The 21,911-nt window shown below is 40.3% G+C and overlaps 1 protein-coding gene and 2 non-coding genes across 3 annotated transcripts in view; 1 reads left to right on the top strand and 2 right to left on the bottom strand.

Moving 5' to 3' along the window:
- ABCG2 (ATP binding cassette subfamily G member 2 (Junior blood group)) overlaps positions 1-21,911 on the bottom strand; it is a 123,542-nt gene that overhangs the window by 85,938 nt on the left and 15,693 nt on the right. The window lies entirely within an intron of this gene.
- Positions 13,921-14,026, top strand: LOC116524580. Its single transcript, XR_004257405.1, has one exon. It is a non-coding gene; the product is annotated as a U6 spliceosomal RNA (small nuclear RNA).
- On the bottom strand, positions 18,361-18,484 carry LOC116524590. The gene has a single exon (XR_004257411.1). It is a non-coding gene; the product is annotated as a U6atac minor spliceosomal RNA (small nuclear RNA).

The following is a 21,911-nucleotide window of genomic DNA, read 5'->3' as shown; positions in this document are numbered from 1 at the left end:
TGCTTCCTTTTCACCACCCACATCCCTGAGCACATGCTTCTTTGTTTAAACACTGAACAAATAGTGTGGGTCTCCAGTGCTGGTGGCCTTCGCATCCTTCTACTTGCGTTGGCCCCTTGGAAGCCCAACTTCATCAAGTGAAATAAGCCAGGCACAGAAAGACAAACTTCTCATGTTCTCACTTGTTTGCATGAGCTAAAAAATCAAAACAACTGAACTCATGGAGATACAGCAGAATGATGGTTAAGGGCCAGGCGCAGTGGCTTAAGCCTGTAATCCCAACACTTTGGGAGGTTGATGTGGGAGAATCTCTTCAGCCTGTTTGAGACCAGCCTGGGCAACATAATGAGACCTATTACATTTTTTTAAATGGTTGTTATGAGGCAGGCACAGTGGCTCCTGCCTGTAATCTCAGCACTTTGGAAGGCTAAGGCAGGCAGATCTCTTGAGGTCAGGAGTTCAAGACCAGCCTGGCCAACATGGTGAAATTGCATCTCTACTAAAAATACAAAAATTAGCCCGGTGTGGTGGCAGGCACCTGTAATCCCAGCGATTGCGAGGCTGAGGCAGGAGAATCACTTGAATCCGGGAGCAGGAGGTTGCAGTGAGCCGAGATAGTACCACTGCATTCCAGCCTGGGCAACACAGCAAGACTCCCTCTCAGAAAAAAAAAAAAGGATAAATGCTTGAAGTGATGGATATCTCATTTATCCTGACGTGATTATTACACATTGTATGCCTATGTCAAAATAGCTCATGTACCCCATAAATATATGTACCTACATGTACCCACAAAAATAAAAAAATATATTTAAAAAAGCTAAAAGGATGAGCCAATTTAACAATTTGTACTAAGAATAGTGGGCAGAGAAGACACCCCACCAAATGGAGCAGTTTCTTACCAATCTCTGAAAATATGCTATTAACAACACACACAAATACCTTTTGTATCTTTCTGTGGTTTCAACTATGGCCAGGATGTTTGGAAATGTCCAGTAGCATTTTTGGTCATCATAACATCTGGCGTTTCCACTAGCATGTGCGGTCATGGGTTGAGGAGGGAAATCATCCTATAAAATAAGCAACAGTGACATAGCCTAAAAAGCATTGCCAAATCCAATGTCATAATGATTTTCTCTTATGTTTCTTATAAGAGTTTCATAAGTTTAAGTCTTAGATTTAGGTGTTTGATGATTTTTGTATATGGTACTATATAAGGTAAGGGTCTAACTTTATTCTTTCATATGTTGCTCTCCAGTTTTCCAAGCCTGATTTGTTGAAACGTCTATCATTTCCTGACTGAATTAGTCTTGGCACATTTGTTGAAAATCAATTGCCCACATAGGCAAAGGTTTATTTCTGAGCTTTTTATTCTATTTTTTGGTCTAAACATCTGTCCTTATGCCCATACAACACTATTTTAATTACAGTTAACTTTGTTGTTGTTTTTTTTAATTTAACAGAGATGGGGTCTCACTATGTTGCCCAGACTGGCCACAAACTCCTGATCCAACCAAAGTGCTGAGATTAGAAGCATGAGCCCCCACACCCAGTCATAACTTCATAATAAGATTTAAAATCAGGAAGTGTGAGACTTCCAACTTTGTTCTTCTTTTTTAAGATTACAATTCATTTGAATTTTAGAATGGGTTTTTCTATTTCTACAAACAATGGTGTAAGAGCTAGATAGAACTGAATTAAATATGTAGATTGCATTGGGTAGTATTGCCATCTTAACAATATTAGATCTTCCAGGCTGGGCAGTGGCTCATGCCTGTAATCCCAGCACTCTGGGAGGCTGAAGCAGGCAGATTACTTGAGCTCAGGAGTTGGAGACCAGCCTGGGCAACATGGCAAAACCCATCTATACTAAAAATACAAAAATTAGCTGGCCTTTGTGGTGCACGCCTGTAATCCCAGCTACTTAGGAGGCAGAGGTAGGAGAAATCGCTTGAACCTAGGAAGCAGAGGTTGCAATGAGCCAAGATTGAGTCACTGGACTCCAGCCTGGGTGACAGGAGTGAGACCCTGTTTAAACAACAGCAACAACAAAAACACAATATTAGATCTTCTAATTCATAAACACAGGATGTCTTCATATTCATTTATATTTTCTTCAATTTCTTTCTGCAATGGTTTGAGGTTTGCAGTACACAAATATTGCAGCTCCTTGGTTAAACTTATTTATAAGTATTTATTCTTTTTGATGATATTATGACTTGAGTTGTTCTCTTAGTTTCCTTTCTGAATTGATTATTCATTGCTAGAGTATAAAATGCAACCAGGCCAGGTGCAATGACTCACGCCTAGGCCAAGCAGGGAGGATCAGGAGCTTGAGACCAGTCTGGGCAACAGAAGTAAGACACCGTCTCTCCAAAAAATTAAAAAATGAGCTGGGTGTGGTGGCACATACCTGTAGTCACAGCTACTTGGCAGGCTGAGGCAGGAGAATCACTTGAGCCAAGGAGTTCAAGGCTGCAGTGAGCTATGATCATGCCACTCTACTCCAGCCTGGGTAACAGAGTGAGACCGTGTCTAAAAATATAAATAAATAAGTAAATAAGAAATAAAATAAAATGCAACTGATTCTTCTGTGTTGATTTTGTATGCCTCTATTTTGCTGAACTTGTTTATTGGTTCTAATTTTCATGTGTGGAATGTTTAGGGTTTTCAACATAGAACATTATAACATCTGTAAACAGAGATAATTTTACTTCCTCCTTTCCAATTTGAATGCCTTTCTTTTTGTTGCCTAATTTCTCTGGCTACAATTGCTAACACCATGTTGAATATAAGTGGCAAAATCAGGCACTTGTTAATAATCTTAGGGAAACAACGTTCAGTTTGATGGTTATCACTGATATGAAGTTAGCTGTGGGCTTTTCATATATGGTCTTTATTATGCTGAGAAAGTTTCCTTCTATTTCTATTTAGTGATTTTATCATTAAAAACCAGAGTACATTGTTAATGGATGAATGAATGAAGTTAGTTTAAAGGGGTATTAATGAATGAGGTTAGTGCTGTATAAAAAGAAATGTACATGGGTCATAAATGCAAAGGCGGCACAGGATGATTTGAGGTAAATATGCAAAGTCGCCCCTTATATACTAAACATAATTCCTTTAACTGCAAGAGTTCTTGTTTGTTGAGTTTCTTTTATTCTTTTAAAAACAGTCTTTGAGGGGAATTTGTATTATTAAAGCCTGTTTTTAGAGATCAGAGTTCTTCCTCCCTTCTCTTTGATGCCTAATCTCCTTTATCTTCAGCCAGCAAAAAAATCTCTAGTGCTATAAGGAAATACGAATTTTCTCATTCTATACCCCTGTCCTAGCTGAACTTATCAGTTCCTAGTCTCTGTCTGATGTCAAATCCAAGCCATGGGCCTCCATGCTCTATAAAACCTGGCATATAGAAATTATAGTTAAGTCATTCAAATATGCAGGAGTCTATTTACGAAATTAGAAGTGCATCTGGTTAATTGCAAAGTCCCTTCCAACTCCACCAGTGCATGATTCCACTGAAAACGAGTTATTCATCTCGCTGAATTTAAAGGTTGCTGAAACACTTGCAGTAGATTTCAAACTGTGTTCTGATAAGCCTAGTTTACTAAGTAGAGGATTTAGGGACTCCAAACCATAATGAGATCCCCCTTCATACCCACTAAAATGGCTACAGTCAAAAAGACCTACAATAACAGATGTTGATGAGATAATGTGGAGAACTGGAATCCTCATACATTGCTAGTAGGAATTTTAAACTGATAAAATCACTTTGGAAAACAGTTTGGCAGTTTCTTTAAAAGCTAAACATATGTTTAATATATGATTCAGCAAATTCATTTCTTGGAATCTGTCCAAGAGAAATGAAGCCTATGTTTACACAAAGGGCTGTAAGCAAAGGTTTACAGTAGCATTATCCATAGCGGCTAAAAATTGGAAACCTGAATATACCCATCAACTGATAAGTGAATAAACAAAATGTGGTACATCCATACAATAAAAAAATCATGGCCAGGCATGGTGACTCAAGCCTATAATTTCAGCACTTTGGGAGGCCGAGGCAGGCAGATCACAAGGTCGAGAGATCGAGATCATCCTGGCCAATATAGTGAAACCCCATCTCTACTAAAATACAAAAATTAGCTGCGCCTGGTGGCGCACGCCTGTAGTCCCAGCTACTAGGGAGGCTGAGGTAGGAGAATTGCTTGAACCCAGGAGGCGGAGGTCGCAGTGAGCCGAGGTCGTGCCACTGCACTCCAGCCTGGCACCTGGCGACAGAACAAGACTCTGTCTCAAAAAAAAAAAAAAAAAAAAAAAGTCTTTCAGCAATAAAAATTAATTAATTCATGCTACAAGATGAATGAACCTCCAAAACATGCTAAGTATAATAAAAGTACAAAGCAATTAAAGGATTCCATTTAATGAAACATGTAGAAAGGTAAATCTTTATTGTTAGAAAGTTGTCTGGGGCTTTGGGAGGCTAAGGGAGACAGACCTCCCGAGCTCCGGAGTTCGAGGCCAGCCTGGGCAATGCGGCAAATCCCATCTCTACAAAAAATACAAAAAATTCGCTGGGTGTGGTGGCACATGCCTGTAGTCCCAGGTACTCGGGAAGTTGAGGAGGCTGAGGCAGGAGAATCGCTTGAACTCAGGAGATGGAGGTTGCAATGAGCGGAGATTACCACTGCACTACACAGCTTGGGGAACAAAGTTAGGCTCTGTCTCAAAACCAAAAGAAAGGAAGAAAGTTGTTTGGGGCTTGGATGGGAAAGAAAAATGACTACAAATGGGCATGAGGAATCTTTTTGGGGTGATAGAAATGTCCTTAAATTGGATTGGTAATAACTATATTACTCTATATATTTATTTAAATTCACTGGATTGTATACTTACAAAGGGTGAAAATTTTGAGACCTAATTTCAGTGAAGCTATTTTCTTTTTCTTTTCTTTCTTTCTTTTTTTTTTTTTTGAGACAGAGTCTTAGTCCGTCACTCAGGCTGGAGTGCAATGTGCAATCTCAGCTCACTGCAACCTCTGCCTCCCAGGTTCAAGCAATTCTCCTGCCTCAGCCTCCTGCGTAGCTGGGATTACAGGTACCTGCCAACCACACCCAGTTAATTTTTGTATTTTTAGTAGAGATGGGTTTCACCATGTTAGCCAAGACGGTCACGATCTCCTGACCTCATGATCCACCTGCCTCGCCCTCAGAAAATACTGGGATCACAGGCCTGAGCTACTGTGCCCGGCCCTTTTTTTTTTTTTTTCTTTTTTTTTTTTTTTGAGATACAGTCTTGCTCTGGTTGGGATGCAGTGGCCCTATCTCAGCTCACTGCCACCTCCACCTCCTGGGTTCAAGTGACTCTCCTGTCTCAGCCTCCTGAATAGCTTGGATTACATGCATCTGCCACCATGCCCGGCTAATTTATTTTTATTTTTAGTAAAGAAGGGGTTTCACCATGTTGGTCAGGCTGGTCTCAAACTCCTGACCTCAGGTGATCCACCAGCCTCGGCCTCCCAAAGTGTTGGGATTACAGGTGTGAGCCACCATGCCTGTCCGAAGCTTTTTTAAAAAAGCCAATAAGTAACAATGTGGCCTTTCAAAATATATTAAAATATATAAGTATTTATTTAAAACATAAAATAATTTGTATAAAAACATATTTGTCATGCCTTCTTACATACTATATACTGAAGTTTAACATATTGGGGACATATATGTTAACTTGTGCTATTTCTATTTGTATCTCAGAATAAACCTTCTCTTGCCATGTCTGTTTAATCAGAACTGTAAAATAAGATGAACAAAACAACACAATAACCTAAAATCATTTCTGACTGCTAGTCTGTGAACGAGATTTTTCTCAATATTGTACAATCAAAATAAAAGCAGAAATTAATTTCAGAGGCTTACTACAGCTGAAATCAGTAAACCTTTCTCACAAAGCTTTTTCTGCTAAAAATACTGTTTTTGCTTATAATTTCCTAATAAGCAAATGTTATAATTTTAGCACATCAAGTACTTAACATCAATAAATATATTATTCTTTTTATACATTGTCGTTATGCAATTAATTTTTTAAATGTTTCTGTTGCTAAAACAAAAAGTATCTGAATTATTTGCATCATAGGCAATACAATGAGATAACGCTCAACTATATTTTTACTGGTAGGCTGATTAGAAACAAATTCAGTTGAAAGGAGTACTTTACTTCACATAGCAAAGGTTTGAATTTTTATTTATTTATTTAAAGACAAAGTCTTGCTCTCTCACCCAGGCTGGAGTGAAGTGGTGTGATCTTGGCTCACTGCAATCTCCACCTCCTGGGTTCAAGCGATTCTTATGCCTCAGCCTCCCGAGGACCTGGGACTACAGGCATGTGCCACCACAACCGGCTAATTTTTGTATTTTTAATAGAGATGGGGTTTCACCATGTTGGCCAGACTGGCCTCAAACTCTGACCTCAGATGACCTGCTCACCTCAGCCTCCCAAAATACTGAGATTACAGGTATGAGCCACAATGCCTGGCCAAAGGTTTGAAATTTTATAAAACATTTTCAAAGAATCAGATGTTCCATTTCCTCTTTCTCCTGACATTTGATAGAAACAGAGTGCTCTTTGCCTTTTCCTCTTTCCTCTTGGCTGGAATCCAAGCCCAAGGGCTAGAGTTCCTGTAAGCTATCTTGGACTGTGAAATGACTTTGAGAATGGAAGTCGCATATGGCAAAGCATAAACACAGAAGGAGTGTGGGTGCTTGAAACCATGAAACTGCTATATAGTCTTTAGAATGACTACTTCTATATTTCTTGAACATGAAATAAATAGTCTATTTTTTTCTCCCACTTCTTACAGCTAAACTTGATCCTAAGATAGGAGTGGTTCAGACAGAGAGCTGTAGGCACGAAGGCTGAGATAGGAAAGTGCTTGGCATCTTGAAAACATAGCAAGGTAAATGTAGTTGGAGTACCAGTAATGGGAGGGAAAATGGTAGAAGACAGTGTGGGAGTTAATGGGAAGCCAGATGGTGCAAGTCCTGGTGGCTCACTGGGACTTTGAGGTTTCATTTAGATGTGAGAAGCCATCAGAGAATTTTGAGAAGAAAAATGACCTAACTCGTCTATGTTTTAAAGGAATCTCTTTGTGGAGAAGAGACTTATGCCAATGCTTAGAAGTCATCATTGGGTAAAATGAGTATTTATTACAATATTCTTTATACCTCTTTTATACATTTGAAATATTCTACCACCAGGCATGGTGGCTTACACCTACAATCCCAGTGCCTTTGGAGACTAAGATGGGAGGATCGCTTGAGGCCAGGAGTTCAAGGCTGCAGTGAGCTATGATGGCACCACTGCACTCCAGCCTGGGAAACAGAGTGAGACCCTGTCTCTAAAAATAAAAAATAAAATAAAATATTCTAGATTATAAAATATATTATTATAAAATAAAATAAAAATACAATATTATAAAATAAAATATAATAGATTATAAAATATTCTAGATTATAAAATTTCACAGAAAGCTGATCACAGTCACATTTATTAACTGGCCAAAGCAAAAACTGAATCATTTATAACTAGTTTTACAGTAACATATCAGAATAAAGTCTGTGTTAACTTAGGAGGGTTTGTTCTGGGCTATCCAGAAAACAGACAGGATCCATATAATGTATGGTCAGCTTGTTAGCAGCAGAACGCATCCTAGTCACATGGCACCAAAATATATCAGTAGTAGCCAATCCATACAGGTCTGCAACAACCTCAGTTCTTGCCTTTTCAGAACAAAGAATTTGACAGAGGGGCATAAGGCAGAGTGAGAGAGCAAGACAAGTTTTAGAGCAGGAGTAACAGTTTATCAAAAAGCTTTAGGACAGTAATGAAAGGAAATAAAGTACACTTGGAAGAGGGTCAAGTGGGCAGCTTGAGAAATCACATGCACAGTTTGACCTTTGACTTGAGGTTTCATACACTGGCATACTTCTGAGGTCTTACATCCCTTCTCCCCTGATTCTTCCCTTGGATTGGGCTGTCTGCATGCGAAGTGGCCTGTCAGCACTTGGGTGGGGACACACGCACAGTGTGTTTACTGAAGTTGCATGCATGCTCAACTGAAGTGTTTTTCTCTTACCAGTCAAATGTTCTCAGGAAGCCATGTGCCAGTTAAACTTGCCATTTTGCCTCTTAGTGCACGCGCTGAGCTCACTCGCCCAGCTCCTGAGATCTTATCAGGGAGCGGCTGATCACTAGCTTCAGGTGTTTCTATCTATTGGGAGACGGCCTTTCCCTGGCGCCAGCTGCAACCAATTACTATTCACAGAGACGGTGTTAACAACTGCCTGACCATCACCTGATGGCAGCCTGACAGTCCTGGGCTGGGGGTGTGGGACCCTCCCACCCTGCACATGTCTAACTAGATACCTACTGTAACAGACTAGAGAGCTCTGCATTGGAACTTGCCTGTGGGTTGTACTAACTTGGAGGGTGACTCTGACTATGTCATTTAACCTTCCTAATCTACCAAAGTGTAGTCATCTTTACCTACAAAGGTTTTGTGAGGATTCAGTGCTTAGCATCATTCATTGTTCCCAGCACAGAATAATCAGCCCGTAATTGGTGTCTTAATTATTTTTAGTCACAATTACCAGAATCTGAGAAAACTACTCTTTTAACACTGAATCAGGGCAATATAAAATTGCCAGGCATAAGGAAGTTTTTCTGTTATGAGTGGAGACAGCTTCACACAAGGATTTCCCATTCCTGGATGAAAAAGCTTTCAAGTGCATCTGCTTTTTTTAAAATCTGATACCTGGAAGTGCTTGTGGAAGAAACCTGAGTATCTCAGTCACAGGAATTTCCCATAAGAAAACCAATAAATTACGATTCTCATTCATACTTCGATTCCTTATGATTCATAAATTATCAGGAATCAGCAGCTATGAACCTCATCCGCACAGGCATACTGAAAAGATCATTTCTGGACCCATGTTCTATCTCCTGGAACTTTATGATGCTCTTACACTGAAGATGTAAAAAAAAAAAAAAAAATCCCTTTAGCATTGGACTGTGCAAAGGAAAATTAACCATTTTTAATTATTCCAGAACACTCTGTTCTTCTTAACAAGACCTGCCTTTAAGAGAAACTATTTTGTCAGAGGCTAACTTATTGAGATTTTGTGAGCACTTAAATGACCTTGGTGAGGGAAATACCCAACTCCAATGCTGTCTGGCCATAATGTGCTATTTAAGGTGGGAGTCTGGGGAGACTGGGAGGCACTATGAAGTTCACAGCCCAGGAGCACAGGCTTACTAAAAAACTGAGACCTAATCATAGGACTGTATATACTTGCCCCCACCCCCACCACACCTCACTACCACATCAGGAAAGGCCTAGCTACTACAGTTCTTTTTACCCAGTACATCATGTTTGGCTTTCAACCAAAAAATTATAAGGCATACTAAAAGGCAAAAAATAGTTTGATGAAACAGAGCATCAGAACCAGACAGATATTTTAGGAAGGGTAAAATTATCAGGGTAGGAATTAAAAACAACTATGATTAATATGATAAAAGCTCTAACATGGCCAGGCATAGTAGCTCACACCTATAATCCCAGCATATTGGGAGGCCGAGGTAGAAGGATTGCTTGAATGCAGGAGTTCAAGACCAGCCTGGGCAACATGGCAAAACCCTATCTCTACAAAAAATACAAAAATTAGCTGGGCATGGTGGCATACGCCTGTAGTGCTAGCTACTCAGGAGGCTGAGGCAGGAAGATCCCCTGAGCCTGGAGCAGTCAAGGCTTCAGTGAGCAGTGATCACGCAACTGCACTCCAGCCTGAGCAACAAAGTGAGACCCTGTCTCAAAATTAAATTAAATTAAATTAAATTAAAAACTAAAAAATTTAAATGAGGTGGGTGGGCTGGCATGCGGGTGTATTCCTAGCTACTTGAGAGACTGAGGCTGGTGGATCAGTCAGGCCCAGGGGTTTGAGTCTATAGTGAACCATGATTACACTACTGCACTCCAGCCTGGACACAGTGAGACCATGTCTCAAAAAATAAGAGGCCAGGAGTTCGAGACCAGCCTGCCTAACACATTGAAAACCCATCTCTACTAAGAATACAAAAATTAGCCTAGCATGGTGCTATATGTCTATAATCCCAGCTACTTGGCAGGATGAGACACGAGAATTGCTTGAACATGGGAGGCACAGGTTGCAGGGAGCCGAGATCACACCACTGCACGCCAGCCTGAGTGACAGAGCAAGACTCTGTCTCCAAAACAAAAATCATTTGTTTCCAGCCAGGCATGGTGACTCACACCTGTAATCCCAGCACTTCGGGAGGCCAAGGTGGGTGGATAACCTCAGGTTAGGAGTTCAAGACCAACCTGGCCAAAATGGTGAAACTCGGCTTCTACTAAAAATACAAAAATTAGCCAGGCGTGGTGGCCCGTGCCTGTAGTCCCAGCTACTCAGGAGGCTGAGGCAAGAGAATCACTTGAACCCAAGAGGCAGAGATTGCAGTGAGCCAAGATTGCGCCACACTGCACTCCAGCCTGGGCAATAGAGCCAGACTTCATCTCCAAAAATAAAAATAAATAAGCTGGTCATGGTGGCTCACACCTATAATCATAGCATTTTAGGAAACCCAGACAGGAAAATCAGTTGAAGCTAGAAGTTTGAGACCACCCTGCAGAACTTAGCAAGAGCCCATCACTACAAAAATTACAAAAAATACTCAGACACAGTGGTGCATGTCAGTATTCACAGGTGCTCAGAAGGCTGAGGCAGGAGGATCACTTGAGCCCAGCAGTTTGAGGCTGCAATGAGCTATGATCATGTCACTGCACTCTAGCCTAGGTGACTCTGGGTGCACTATTTATTATGCCTCTAAAAAAGAAAAAGAAAAATAAATAAATGAAAGCGCCAGTGGATAAATGTAATAAGACTGATGGAAATTCTGAGAAAGGGCCAAAAAAAAATGCTAGACATTAAAAATACTATGAAGATTGTCATTCATGAGCTTATGAGTCGACTAAACACAACTAAGGAAAGATTCTCTGAGCTTTAGGATGTTCAGTAGAAACTGAAAAAGCAAAGAGGGGAAAAAAAAAACAGGCCAAGGGCTCTGGCTCACGCCTGTAATCCCAGCACTTTGGGAGGTCAAGGTGGGCAGATCATGAGGTCAGGAGATCAAGACCATCCTGGCCAACATGGTGAAACCCTGTCTCTACTAAAAATACAAAAAAATTAGCAGGGCGTGGTGGCGCACTTAGTCTCAGCTACTTGGAGGGCTGAGGCAGGAGAATTGCTTGAACCCAAGAGGCGGACATTGCAGTGAGCTGAGATCGCACCACTGCACTACAGCCTGGGTGACAGTGCAAGACTCTGTCTCAAAAAAAAAAAAAAAAAAAAAAAAAAAAAGGGGAGGGGCAGCAAAATAATCAAGAACTGCAGGACAATTACAAAAAATTATAACTCACAGAGAGAAAGGAACAAAAACTAGATATATAGATATATAGGTTTTTTTTTTTTTTTGAGATGGGATTACATGGGAGTAGATGGGATTACAGGCTCTCACCACCATGCCCAGCTAATTTTTGTATTTTTAGTAGAGATGGGGTTTCATCATGTTGACCAGGCTGGCCTCGAACTCCTGACCACAGGTGGTCCACCTACTTCGGCCTCCCAAAGTGCTGGACTTACAAGTGTGAGCCACTGCACCCGACCAAAAACAATATTTGAAGCAATTATAAACTAAGAGTTTCTCCGAAATTAATGTTAGATTCCAAACTACAGATTTAGAAAACTCAAAGAACACCAGGAAGAATAAATCCCAAGTAAATTACACATAGGTATATCATACTCAAACTACAGAATATCAAAGATAAAGAAAAAATCTTCAATGAAGCCAGGGGGGAAAAGTATTCTTACATGTAGAGGGACAAAGATAAGAATTATATCTAACTTTTTAGAAACCATGCAAGTAGGAAGAGAATGCAGTATATTTAACATGTTGGTAGAAAAATACCACCAACTTAGAATTCTGTATACTGTGAAATTTTCCTTCAAACTTAAAGGAGAAATAGACTTTCTCAGACAAATAAACATCAAGGGAATTTACTGTCAGTACATCTATCTTTCAAAAGGGATTTTTAAAAGTTATTTTATTTTATTATTATTTTTTAAACAGAAGGCCCTCCATGGAGGCTCATGCCTGTAATCTCAGCAATTTGGGAGGCCGAGGTGGGCAAATCACTTGAGCTCAGGAATTCAAAACCAGCCTGGGACAAAGCAAAACCCCGTCTCTACTAAAAAGACAAAAAGAATTAGTCAGGCGTGGTGACACACATACTGGTAGTCCTAGCTACTTGGGGGGCTGAGGCAGGAGGATTGCTTGAGCCTGGGAAGTCAAGGCTGCAGTGAGCCCTGATTGTGCCTGTGCACTCCAGCCTGGGAGTGCATAGGCACGAACAGGGCTCACTGCAACAGAAAAGAAAAAGAAAAAAATTGGAGATGGGGTCTCACTATGTTAGCTAGCCTGACCTCAAGTATCCTCCCACCTCAGCATCCCAAAGTGCCGGCATTATATGCATAAGCCACCATGTCTGGCCAAAAGACATTCCTCAAAGAGAAGAAAATTGATAAAGGTCAGAAAATCGATAAAAGTCAGAAAATGAAATCTACATAAAGAAAGAAGGAACATTAGAGAAGGAATAAGTAAAGATAAAAAGATAAAAACTTTTATTTTTCTTATTCTTAATTGATCTAACAGATAACTGGTCAAAATAATAATAGCAGCAATGTACTTAATTAAATATGTAGAAATTTTGAACTAAATAAAAATGAAAATATAATTTGTGGGATGCAGCAGTAGCAATGAAAGGCAAATTTATATCATTGGACACATATATTAGAAAAAGACAAATCCAAAATCAATAATCTATGCTACCTCCTTAGAAAACTAGAAATAGAAGAGCAAATTATAGACAAATTAAGCAGAAGAAAAGAAATAATAAAAATCAGAAAACATGAAACTCAAAATCAAGAGAAAATTAACAAAATAACAAAAGCCAGTTATTTGAAAAGATCAGTAAAATTAGAAGGTCTCCCATTACACTACAAAAAAAAGACAGGAAATAATTACTAATATCAGAATTAAAAGAGTAGGCATAACCTGGTTGGCCCTGTCAGTAAAAATTAAAAAAAAAAAAAAAAAGAGTAGACGTCACTTAAGACCCCACAGATATTAAAAGGATAATAACAAAACTATTCTCACAAATTTGATAACCTAGATAAAATGCACCAATTCCTTAAAAGATGCAATCTGCCAGAATTCACACCCACAAAAAATAGGCAATCTGTAAAGACCCAGGATTATTTTAAAAATTGAATCAATAATTAATAAACTTCCAAAACAGAAACCCCCTAGGCCCAGATAGATTCACTGGCAAATTATATCAAACACTGAAAGAAGCAACTGTACTTTATAATTTCTTTCAGAAGACAGAAGTAGAGGGAATACTTCCTAACTCCCTAGCTAATCAAAGACCAGGGAGAACCATTGTGGCCTTTACCTGGGAACTGGTTAGAAATGTGGTATCTGTGCTTGCTTTTTTTTTTTTCTTTGACACGGAGTCTCATTCTGTAGCCCAGGATGGAGTGCAGTGGCATGATCTCCACTTACCACAACCTCCGCCTTCTGGATCCTTGTTCAAGCAATTCTCCTGCCTCAGCCTCCCGAGTGGCTGGAATTACAGGCACACACCACCACACCTGGCTAATTTTTGTACTTTTAGTAGAGACAGAGTTTCACCATGTTGGCCAGGCTGGTCTTGAACCCCTGACCTCATGATCCACCTGCCTCAGCCTCCCAAAGTGCTGGGATTACAGGCACGAGCCAATGTGCCCAGCCTCTGTGCTTGCTTTGAGAGCACATATACTAAAATTAGAATAATACAGAGAAGATTAGCATGGTCCCCTACACAAAGATAACCCAAATTTGTGAAGTGTTCCATATTTAATAAAAATACAGTTTAAAAAAATGCAGAATTTTGTGCCTCAGCCTAGACCTACACTCAAAACCTGCAAGTTCATCAAGATCCACAGGTGATTCATATGTACTTTCAGTGTTAAGAAGCACTGGTCCTTAAACTATCTGCATACTGGAGTCTCCTGGAAGAGATTCTGATTTAATTGCTATGAGTGTGGCCTGGGATTTTTAAAAGCTCCCCAGGCAATTTAAAATTCAGCAAAATCTAAAGAGAGGTCTTAGAAACAAGATCACAGAATGAATACAGGTGAAGTATCATTCTGCTTACTTCAAAGGGCCTTATCAATGGCAGTATTCATGGGCTGCCATCTAACCCGCCACTAATGGCTAGAGTCCCATAATGCCCCCCTCAACTTTCCACCAAGAAATTTGAGAGGCTAGGCGTTACGTGGTGGTTCACAACTGTAATCCCATCACCTTGGGAGGCCGAGGCAGGGGAATCGCTTGAGGCCAGGAGCTCAAGATCAGCCAGTGCAACAAAGCAGGAACCCATCTCTACAATTATATATGTATATATTTTTAATTAGCTGGACACGTAGTATTGTAGGACTTTCTCCTTAGGGTCCTTGTCATGTGACCAGAAAAGATTAAGCTTGCAGACATATCGAAGGGTGAGAAAAATGGAATTTATTGGGTGAAAAGGGAAAAGGGGAAACAGGGACTCTAAGCAAAGTGAGAGTCCGGGTGGCTGGTCTCTCGCCTCACAGGCTGAATCCCAGGTTACCATCCTGGGACAGGAGAGACCAGGCTCCTCCCCACTGCAAAGGGCCAAACTTCCCGTGGCTCCACCCCGTTCTCCCAGTGTGCAGGCTGGTCAGAGGTTCTCCAGGGACCCCTATATATTTGGCGGTCTCAGTAGTACACACGTGTAATCCTAGCTACTCAGGAGGCTGAGGCAGGAAGATCACTGGAGCCCAGGAGTTGGAGGTTGCAGTGAGCCTTGATCGCACCACTGCACTCCAGCTGGGGCAACAGAGAGGGACCCTGTCTCTAAAAATAGTAAATAAATAATGAAATCGATTTGAAAGATTGTATTTTTAGAAATGTGTGTTTCAGTGGTTTAGCAGCATAGAACTCTCTGTACTTTACCTTTTCTCTTTCACTCCCACCAAAATTCCTTACACTAAAAGGGTAGGTTTCCATTTAAATAGATGTGAATTAATTAATTAAAAAATGTTTTATTTAGCCTGCCATTAAGCCACAAATTATATTTAAATGAAATTTGTGTTCGGCAAAATGATAGTTTAATGGGGTTCCAACTTAAAACCAGTACAACATTGAGGATGATACAAAAGACTGTGCTGTATTGCAAATTACTCAGGAACTGGAGAGGTGACAAGAGTGTGGGGGACAGAATTGAGGAGGAAGCAAAGAAATGAAAGAACTGAGGGAAAGACCAGAGAAAGGAATACTCCCCTGTTCTTTTTGGTTTTGTAAACTGTTAATGACAACTGGATTCTAGAAGCTGGATTCAATGATCCAGGGCTCCAGCAAACTGACAGTCACGGCTGGTTTCCCTAGTTAACAAACCGTAAAACGATTTCTTCAAAGAGGTTTAATTAGAATGTTCCAATACTGGAGCTTCAATATAACTTGAGAGCTATGCCTAAGAAACTTAAAATCAGGCTGGGTGCAATGGCTCACACCTATAATTACAGTACTGTGGGGGGTTGAGGCGGTTGGATCACCTGAGGTCAGGAGTTCGAGACCAACCTGGCCAATATGGCAAAACTCTGTCTCTACTAAAAATACACAGATTAGCTGGGTGTGGTGGCAGGTGCCTATAATTCCAGTTACTCAGGAGGCTGAGGGAGGAAAATTGCTTGAACCCAGGAGACTGAGGTTGTGGTGAGCCGAGATTGCGCCATTGAACTGCAGCCTGGGTGACAAGAGTGAAACTCTGTCTCCAGAAAAAAAAAAAAAATGAAACTTAAACTCATGTTTAAGACTTTCCTTAAACAAAAGGGCAATTAAATTTTTCTGATATTATCAGAATGAAATTATTCTAGTGGCACAAGATACTATTTTTCACAGATTACCCTGAGATAACTTACTTCCTACTTTTGTACCAGAAAATCTTAAAGCCGCAGCTGGATCAAAGGTACTTCAGTTGCAAACTTGAAAAGGTGACTCTATAATTATTCCTTTTTAATCACTTCGCAAATTTTCTCTTTCCTCTTCTTTCTTTGTCTAGTTTTCTTCAAGTAGGAAATGATTTTGTTTGCTTCGCAAGGAGCTAACATAACTCAGCTATAAAGAAGTCAAGCCAGCCAGGCATAGTGGCTCATGCCTGTAATCCCAGCACTTTGGGAGGCTGAGGTGGGCGGATCACAAGGTCAAGAGATCAAGACCATCCTGGTCAACATGGTGAAACTCCATCTCTACTAAAAATACAAAAATTACCTGGGCATGGTGGCACACACCTGTAGTCCCAGCTACTCAGGAGGCTGAGGCAGGAGAATCACTTGAACCCAGGAAGTGGAGGTTGCAGTGAGCCGAGATTGTGCCACTGCACTCCAGCCTGGTGACAGAATGAGACTCTGTCTCAAAAGAAAAAAAAGAAAAAGAATTCAAGACAGGCAATTGCCTGCTGCAAAAATATGTAATATTGATGATATGTGTTTAGTGTGTCATTTGGACATGGAAAATAACTTTGCTATAGATACTCAATATAACGAAGAGCATAGGCATAAAGATACTCACAGTTGCCAATAGTTCCAAGTGTATGCACACATTTTGCACATCTTCAGTATATTTTAGATTTTAGTTCAGTTAGCCTTACGTGGTAAAGCAAGAAAGCTTCATTTTATTGTATTTATTCTGTTGCCTTAAAATAAAGGGAGATAGTTGACAGTGTTTTAAAGGAATAAGAAGACGGGTTGCTTTTAGCAGAAGGGAATTTGTCATTCTCTCCATCACAGAAGGATTAATTGTATTGTTTTGGAGGCAGTGGGGATTAGGATGGGAATATTTGAATTTCATTATTAGAGTAGGTGGGTGCAACATGGAAATATACTTGAAACTAGGGTCCTAAGCTGCCAAAATGTTTAGCAGTTAAGATGCAAAATATGTTTGCAATTCCCACAAAACAGGAAGACCAGACTGTCTTGAACAATGTTGCTCAGTGTCTTAAGAGTACTGCCAATTCTTATTATTGGGTTTGTTTTCTGAAAGCTGCTTCCTCTTTGGCTAGGAGCTGTTCACCTTTTCCTGAAGCACGTCTACCAACAGGGGCACACTAGGAAATGTCCAGTGAATTCCTGTAGTTTTATTTTCTTTAAATTCCACTGACAAAGAGCTTGACAGCGTGGTGAAATCACTAAAGATGTTAGTGCTTAGGCTATTCTCTACAAAATCATTGAAAAGTCTTCCAAACACACCAGCAGATTGCAGCATATCAGTTTATCAGTATGTATGTTATTAGCCCTCTAGGAATCTGTTGCTGAACTCTCCACAGGTTTATTTGGTAAAGCCAAGATTCTAATCTTTTTTTTTTTTTCCTCAAATTCTTTTCCAAGTCTCAGGACAATCTTAATCTTAATCTTAAAATGCATAAGCATTAAACTCCTGAGATACGTGTTCCAACTATGATTTGAAAGTTGTTTTCTCCGAAAAAGCAGGGATCTAAACTTTTCACACTACCTTTCAATATACATACAGACTCCAACTAAGCATTAAAAATACAAACTGTAATATAAATGACCCACAGATGCACCTTTTATTCTGAAAACTTACCATTCTGTTCCACTTTCATAAAGTTACTCTTATCCTTTGTATATGGTCACCAGTCCCATCAGATCTTCCTTTACAACGTTTGAGGAATCTGTCTCTCTCCATAACCTCCAACCTTACTTTATCTTAACCCTTTATTATTTTGTATCTGGGCTGTCTTCCAACCTAGTCTCTGCCACCAATATTTCATTCTCTAATCCAACCTAAACTGTCTTTTGCTCTATTGACAGTATTATCTTTATTCTAAAAATATCAAATTCTTTCTTCATATTGTTGCCTGTTGAAGATCCACTAATTCTCCCAACTAAAAGAATCAAGTCCTGGCCAGGTGCAGTGACCTGTAATCCCAGCATTTTGGGAGGCCAAGGTGGGAGCTTTGCTTGAAGCCTGGAGTTCAACACCAGCCTGGGTGATAGAGCAAGACCCTGTCTTAAAAGAAGAATAATAAAAGAATCAAGTCCAAGCTCCTGACCCTTGGAAGCACAGCCACCACATCTTGATGCTACACAGCCTTTCTCCACACTTCTTCTTTAAAAATTGTTTTTGTGTGTTGGTTTAATTTAAAAAATAAAATAAAAATGACGATTGGATGCCATGAAGGAGGTGGCAATGCCTTAGCCATACGCTTGTTGTCAGGCCCCAGGGCCTCAAATCCCTGTCAAGAGAAGTGTTAACTTTCTCTCCTTTCATACAACACTCCCGACTCTTCTAAGACAGTTAGCCTCTTATAATCATGCCTCTTATTTTCTCACTTCTATCCTTTGTTCACACTCTTGCTAGTCATGCCATTCCCTGTTGTCATATTTTTAAGTCCAATGTATTAATTTTAATACCTAGATCCAGGTCCACCTTCTCCATGAAAGCCTTCTTCACTACCCCTCTATCCCACAGTGGTCTCACCTTGAGCTCTTAACATTTATTCTTGAAACAACAAACCCAGTAGTCCCATAGATAGCTTTGGGTTTTTTTTTTAATAAACATAGAGTTTGAAACTTACATTTGTTTTATCTGTGTTCTTTCCTCAGAAAAGAAGCCCAGGCCTCTCAAAAAGTATCAAAGAACTGAAACTCACTAGATCATCACACCCAGAGGATGAGACAGCAGCCTTGCATTGATCAGGATTGCGTCCTTAGGCCTCCGCAGCTCCTATTTTCCTACACATTGTTGCATTTCTTCCCTGCTACATAAACCCCTGATTTTAGTTGGTCAGGGAGAAGGATTTGAGACTGAGCTAGCATCTCCTCAGCTATAGCACCTGGTTAAAACCTTCTTCCTTGGCAATACTTGTCTCAGTGATTGGCTTTCTGTGTGGTAAGCAGCAGGACCGAGACCAAAGCTCTGGTGTTTCGGTAACATTCTCACTTCTATTAATTCAGCAGCTTAGCATTTAATCACTCTTTTCTATCTCCAAACTGTTTCATTTTAGAAATGTTTACATCTTATTATCTCTATTATACATCATGATCTCTTCCATTCATTGAACAAATATACACTGGACTTACGAGTACCAGGTACAACAGTAGGTATAGGAGAAAGTCCCTGTTTTCTCATTAAACTGGTTTGCGAAGCAGAGTGTTTGTTGTTGTTGTTTGAAACGGAGTTGCGCTCTGTCACCCAGGCTGGAGTGCAGGAGTATGATTTCGGCTCACTGCAATCTCTGCCTCCTGGGTTCAAGTGATTCTCCTGCTTCAGCCTCCCGAGTAGCTGAAACTACAGGCACATGCTCCCACGCTCAGCTAGTTTTTGTATTTCTAGTAGGGACAGAGTTTTGCCATGTTGGCCAGGCTGGTCTCCAACTTCTGACCTCAGGTGATCCACCCACCTTAGCCTTCCAAAGTGCTGGGATTATAGGCATGAGCCACCGCACCCAGTCTCAAAGCAGTGCATTTTTATGCATAACAAGTAGGTTTCAGCCCTGACTACTTTACTTGAGACCCCTGCTTCATAACCCAATGGAGAAGTCTCTAGAACATTAAAGAATATTAAAAGACTAGGAAGACGAGCTTTTATTAACTTTTTCTGGGCTTTTAACACTACAGAGTTATCAGCTATTACATGAGTTCAGTTAGACTTCCTACTTACTGATTTTTTTTTTTGGGTAAAAGTCACATTTTAACATTACCATAAGAGTCAGACTCTATAAAGTCGTGTGATATGGATTTCTGTGAAGGGGCATAAACAGGGCTACGTCCTAGTCTCCTTCTTTTTAACTGAAATCTTAGTGATATGAAACTGTGGACGATTGGGGAAAAAAAGTCTTTCTGTGTGAGGACGAGAAATCTGCTATCAGGTGATGAGATATATTCAATTTGAGCTTTTTTGATCTTCTTGAGGGATATTTTTATTTCTCTTCTCTTGAGACAGAGTCTTGCCGTGTCACCCAGGGCTGGAGTGCCGTTGCATGATCTCAGCTCCCTGCAGCATCGAACTCCGGGGTTCAAGCAATCCTCCTTCCTCAGCTTCCCTAGTAGATGGGACTATGGGCATGCCCCAGTACACCTGGCTAATTTTTTTCATTTTTAGTAGAGATGAGGTCTTACTATGTTATGCAGGCTAGTCTCAAACTCCTGAGCTCAAACAATCCTCCCACCTGAGCCTCCCAAAGTGCTGGAATTACAAGCATAGCCACTGCACCCAACCTCATTTTGTTTCTTCAATATCCCTATCAGGGCACAATGAGGGATATATTTGTGTTATGAAAAGTCTATTCACATGTTTATATGGATTTTATAAATTAATATTCTATAATTAAAGTTGTACATTTAAGACTCTGCTTTTTCTTAGGGCTGTAAATTCAGTTTACAAATATTATTGCTCTATTAGTAAGTGTAGCAAATTTCAGTATTCACTTCCAAGGAATCGCTCAATCATGTTTGGTCTAATTTATAATCCTAGTTTATTAAACATTTCTAAACACTTTAAACTGTACTTGGAAGTTTAAAACATCCAGTTCCTTAGAGGGTCATTGGGGGTGCCCTAGACCACCTCCATATTCAGAGATTCACTAAAACAATTTACATAATTCAGCATATATAATCGTTCTACTCATAACAACATTGCAAGGATACATAGCGGATGATAAGGGAAAGCTATTGGGAGAGTCTGGAGGAGTCCCTGGGCAAGCTTCCTCAAGGTCTCTCCTTCCCATGAAGGATCCCACAGAGCACACATTTCTTCCAGCAATGAAAATGCAACACGTGCGCAATACTTTGGCCCAGGGAACCCCACTAGAGACTTAGGGAAGGTTTTTATGAGGCCTGGTCACATAGATACAGTCTGAAACCAAAACTGCAGAGTCTCAGAAGGAAAAGTGGTATGTAACCCACCTTCATCAGTTAACTGATAACTGGGAACACTCTGAACCAACTTCCAGATGCTCCCTAAGAATCGAGCTCAAAAGCAGGCCTTTCTCAGGAGAGCAGCCTCAAACAGATCTGCTTGTTAACTTTTTTCTGCATACCAAGGTACTCCCATTTTCTAACTTAAAAAACGAAACTTTCCAAGTGCTCAAGCAACCCAGACAAAGAAAATAAATTGAAATCATAAACATGGCCAACCTTAGTTCTTTTAAGTATCCCACTATTTTCTCCAAATTTGTATTATTACAACTTTAAGTCAAAAGCCTAAATTACTTATTTACTTATAACTTTTGAAATTAGACTGACAAAATTGGTCTTAACCAATTAACCTGGTAGGTGGAGGTTGCAGTGAGGCGAGATCACGCCACACACTCCAGCCTGGGTGATGGAGCAGGACTCTGTCTCAAAAACAAAACAGTTCATACCTCGGTAGGTGCAGTGGTGTAAGCCCGTAATCCCAGCACTTTGGGAGGCAGAGGCAGTCGAATTACTTGAGGTCAGGAGTTTGAGACAAGCCTGGCCAACATGGCAAAACCCTTGTCTCTACTAAAAATACAAAAATTAGCCAAGTGTGGTGGCGCACACCTGCAATTCCAGCTACTCAGGAGACTGAGGCACGAGAATCGCTTCAACCTGGGAGGCAGAGGTTGCAGTGAGCGGAAATCACACCACTGCACTCCAGCCCGGGTGACGGAGCGAGACTCCATCTTAAAAGAAAAAAAACAATATAAATAAAAACAAAGTTCAAGCCGGGCACGGTGGCTC

The sequence above is a fragment of the Sapajus apella genome, unplaced genomic scaffold (genome assembly GCF_009761245.1).
Source record: "Sapajus apella isolate SASKATOON/1434 unplaced genomic scaffold, GSC_monkey_1.0 scaffold45, whole genome shotgun sequence".
Lineage (NCBI taxonomy): Eukaryota > Metazoa > Chordata > Mammalia > Primates > Cebidae > Sapajus > Sapajus apella.
This window is presented reverse-complemented; position numbering and strand designations above follow the sequence as displayed.